Source organism: Montipora capricornis, chromosome 6 (genome assembly GCF_036669925.1).
Source record: "Montipora capricornis isolate CH-2021 chromosome 6, ASM3666992v2, whole genome shotgun sequence".
NCBI classification, from domain to species: domain Eukaryota; kingdom Metazoa; phylum Cnidaria; class Anthozoa; order Scleractinia; family Acroporidae; genus Montipora; species Montipora capricornis.
In genome coordinates this window covers 33363792-33368791 of record NC_090888.1, presented here as the reverse complement: position 1 = coordinate 33368791, position 5000 = coordinate 33363792, and positions in this window count along the sequence as shown.

Sequence of the window (5000 nt, the reverse complement as noted above, 5' to 3'; positions counted from 1 at the left end):
TTAAACTTTCCAGCCTGAAGGTTGTCAATTGCAAAATTCTATCTTCAATATCAGCACCACAAACACGCAAACTTGTACAATTTGTGCCAACTGAGTTGAGTTTATTTATTTGGTCATCAATTAAGGCACTTAAAGGAGAAACAACAATAACAATAATAATTGAAAAAGCAACACTTGACTTGATTTGTGTTAATTGTTAATTTCAGTTTGCATTGTCCCCAATTAGTGCTTCACCGCTAGAATGACTCGACACTTAAATAAAGTTCCTTTCCTTTCCTTTTGACTTGCCCTCTGATGTAACATTTGTCTTAAAGTGATGGAAGCATATGGTAAATCAATGATTTTCCCACAACCACTTGGAAGGACAACTGAGCAATCTCATAATCGATCGTTCATAATAATCGCCTCTAGCGATTCTTTCTGTTTTGGCTGAAGTTGAAGGTTTCCTTGTCCTCTACCCAAAAGAATCTCTTGAAGAATAGTCTCGAAATCAATGTTTTTTCCGCAAAATCACAACAGACAGTATGAACATGCACAGTGATAGAAAGGCCCGTATTATGGGCCTCACTGCCACCGTGCATGCTCGAAATCGAACTTTACCAGATCTCCCTTCCGTATGACCGTGGGAGATCTGGGCTCAAGATTAGCTTCGATTACAAATTCAACTTTATCTTTGAGCGAATGTGAAAGAATGTTTAACACATATTAAATGAAAGGTGTTACAATTGAACCCACTGGGAACTCGCAAAAATCCGAGCCCCAGATGGGATTCGAACCCACGACCCTCCGTGATGTAGTACAGATGCTCTAAGCACTGAGCTACTGGAGACTCTATGCTGAGCAAGGGTGAAATGTGGGTATTTGACTCGAGCTGCATCACGCAGCAACAGAGTCAAATATCGACTGATGCTCTCAAGGTGACAGCACGATCCAGTTATGAGCTATGCTCTGAGTCAATATTTGACTCTGTGGCTGCGTGATGCAGCACGAATCAAATACCCACATTTCACCCTTGCTCAGTGGTTCGAGCATCTGCACTAGATCACGGAGGGTTGGAATCCCATCTGGGGCTCGGATTTTTCCGAGTTCCCAGTGGGTTCAATTGTAAACACCTTTCATTTATCATGTGTTAAACTTTATCTTTGTGTCCAAAACAGTACAGATAATTGTTATTTAATTGCAGTTGACAATAGAAATTCGAGTTTCATTCCTGAACAAAGGAAAAAACAATTAAAGAACTTTTAAGAAATATGCATGCACTTGAAATAACTCATCCGTAAAAATAACGAACAGTTTAGTGCTCAAGGAAAGAATTTGTCGAGTAACTTCTCCCCCTAAGTATGAGCTATCACTGGTATTCTGTTTTGTCATTGTCGTTCTCTTTCACTCTCCTTTCGTTTCTGTTCTAGACATAGGTCCTCCAGGCATCATGTAACCTTATCACAGCTTCTTAAGATAAGGCAAAAACTGCAATACAGAGAAAAAAGCAGAAAAGTTTACATCCGGCTGATGCTCGACTTGAATAACTGCGTAGCCACCAGTGTGGACCACAAATATCATGATATGTCAAACTGCATTGAAACCAGCGAAAAATACAGAAAGAAAACATCTTCCAAACCGTTGACGTCATGGCTATAAAACCAAGATTTCTCGCATCGATGGGTTACCATATCTTCTTAACAATGGTGCCACGCATGGAGCTCCACTGTTACCTCGCTTATGAAAGCAACAGTCTCCTGAAAAAATTCCCGCCCTTAAAGGAGAACTGAAGATAAAAATGGAATATTTTTTCCCTTGCCAAATTTGTAGTGCCTGGCTTAGTTAAAGCAAATATTCCAATATTTGAGGGATTCCTTACATTTTGACGTCTTTATGAGGCCAGAAAGATCTGTATTGATCACTCGATGGAAGTCTGCCATTTTGCCTGTACTATAGCAGGCTTGGACGCTAAGCGTGACATCATTGCGCACACTGACTTGAACGCGGGGAACTTGAAAAATGGTTCAGTGCGCCATTGTGCGCTGTTCTAATAGAACTCTCAGACACCAAAAGAGTTATAAGTTTTCATCGTTTACCTGTTTAAAATAAAGTCCTTCTCAAAGAATGGATCATCCAAATTTAGAAGGGAAAACTTGCAAAGTATCCAGCACTGTCATATGTTTGGATCATTTCGAACCCTCCTGTTTTGAAGGCATCTTGGCCACAGCGGTCGATGCGCCAGTTGCATGTAATTGATGAAATGTTAACTTTGTGACTCCATCAATTCCATTTATAGCCAGTGAGTAAGCTATGCTTTCTTTATTCGGGAGATTTCAGTGGCAAACCCGGCGCCGGAGAAGTGAACTGAAAAGTTGTTTTTGCAAGCAAATGGGAAACATCATTTCATAAATGGCAGTCGCGCTTCAAGCCGGGTTTACAAACTCGGCAACGATCACAAAGATGTTTAATTTAAGTTTGAAAAATCGCAAAACTACGAACAGAGTTATGTGTTTACTTCATACATGTTGTTCATTTCTCACAGCGCTCACAATCCACGTGCTTGACTGAGACCCATGATGGCAGTTTGCAGCACTTCTCTTTGGAAACACACGGTTGAAAAGCTAGAACGCTGTGTTACACAAACAATAGCTTGATCTTCCGGCACATCTAAGTTTAATAGATATTAACTGAAGCTTATATGAAGAGCTATGAGCATCACTAGATGTCTGTAAGCTTAAGTTTGTCAAATTGAATTGAAATGACAGACAACACAATAACCAGCTAACAGAACCTCGTAGTAATCAAGTTGTTTTTATTGCCTTTAATTTGATTTTGTGCATAGCTTCCTCTATCTTGTGGGAGGAGATGCTTTCCTTTTCTTGCCGTCACACCTCCCAGTTTACACAAAAATCACAGCTGCACCAAGTCGTATTTCCCCTTCTTGAATCTTCCCTTTCAGTTGCTTCCTCTTTCTCATATCCTGAACTTTATCGCATTTGTTCGAAAGAATATGGTTCAAGTTCTACCATAAATGTACGCGTATTAACGAAGAAGAAAGCGGAGTGTTATGTTGAGACAATAAGATTTTTGTGAAAACTAGCTACGTGCTTGAGCGCAATGACGTCACAACATGGCAGGAGATATTCCCTTTTTGGAAGTAACTGGAAGAAAACGAAAACAAAATGGCGGGCGTTCAAATTGGAAAAACAATCAAGGATTTTGGGCAAATGCAATGCCTTTCAAGATGAAAAAGAATTTTGTTCTTGTTTTTTTAGGTAAAGGACGTTATATTTCGACAATAATAAGACACAAAAAAATTCATCTTCTAGCCTTCAGTTCTCCTTTAAAACACGTCCCAACCTCTTTCCTATCATTCTGTGAATAAGGATGTAATGGGACATTTCATGCTTGATATATAGCGTAGGATTAGGTCGAAAAACGTGTGTTTGGTAGAAGGGATCGATCTCTGTGCTCAGTAATTGGGCCACTGGATTAAAACTGTTTAAACTACTTCAGCAACCGTCTGGACCTTTTTTAATGTGACATTTATTACATTGGTGGCAGCGGTGCGATTGTAATGAGCAGAAATGAGTGACGACAAGTATAAAATGCCCGAAGGTGCCGAAGACGGTACTTCCAGAAAAACTTACACCAAAAGAACAGCTGAAGAAACTTGCGAAGAGTGCATCACCAGAGGAGAGCTCCGAAATTCGCCAGTGAATACCTTATCTCAGGCTTTGAAGCAGAGTATGGCAATGTCTACGGAAACGGAATCCAAGAGGAACATACAAGCACCGCGTGTCTATTCAGTGGGTCAAAATTTCAAAACATGGCTGTCCCAGTTTCTTCAGGATGCGAATCTGGTACACATCAAACCATCACATCGTTGAGGGTATTTGCTGACCCTGCTTGAGAAACCAGCCTACAAAGCAGTTGAGCTCTGAAGCTTTCAGATTTGCTAAACTTTGAAGAATTCACAGTGAAGCTGGTCGAAAGATTTGATTCAGGCAAGACAAGGGACGATTATAAATTGCACTTGCTAGCCAGGTGTCAAAGGCCGAATGAGGATTTTGAAGGATTTGCCGATAATGTGATGGAATTGGTGGATAATGCCTACCCAGAGGCGGTTTATTCCTTAAAGGTGGAGCTGGCAAGAGATCAGTTTATTCAAGTAGTAAAGGTGAAAAACAGGTTCTGGAGACCGGGGTTGACAAAAGCAGTGCATCCGTACTGTAGCCACGATTTCCGTGTAATTAGTTTTCATTTGTTTTCTCCTTTCTTGGGTTGTTCCTATTATAGTTTTCCTAGTCCGTAATTAAGCCTTGCTTGTTTTTTGTCTATCTTTGTCACCCTGTAAGGCTCGTATTGTTCTTTGTGTCAGTTTCCCTGGTATTGTTTAGCTTTCTTATATAAGTTTGTCCATGTTGTATGCAAAACCGTTTCTGTAATCTGGAGAGCCGCATAGATCTTGTAAGTGTCGTGTTTTTCTGCATTTGCCTTCCTTTGATTTTCTATTTCTACCTTTCCTTATAATCTCATGTATGTACTCAGTGTTTCCCTTTAGTGAATCATCAAGTAAACAGTAAGATATCAAAGTGTGTGCAGAGTTGCTAACATTTCATTCAAAGATCTGGTGAATGTCATGTTGTCCGGTGCTGGCGAGCGTAGGCGAAGAGTGCTCTCTACCGACGCTGTTGAAAGCCTTTGCCTGAAGAACTCAAGATCGGGTTATCTGTCCAAAGTTACAGTGTTATACCGAGGCATTCAAGAGTTGCAACAAGATAAAGGAAATGTACAAGAAGTGTCTGAGATGTCGGCCCTTGAAGAGGCATTTGATAGCTTTCAAAAGTCTCATTTTCAGTACATGGCGACCTTAAGAAAACAACGTGAAGAATGGGAAGATTAAGGCACATTACTTTCGCGAGCATTGCCATAAAAGAGTAAAATTTGATTCGAATGTTAGACAATGGATTGACAATGCATCTAAGGTCCCCGAAATGTTGAGCATTGCACCTGAAGAT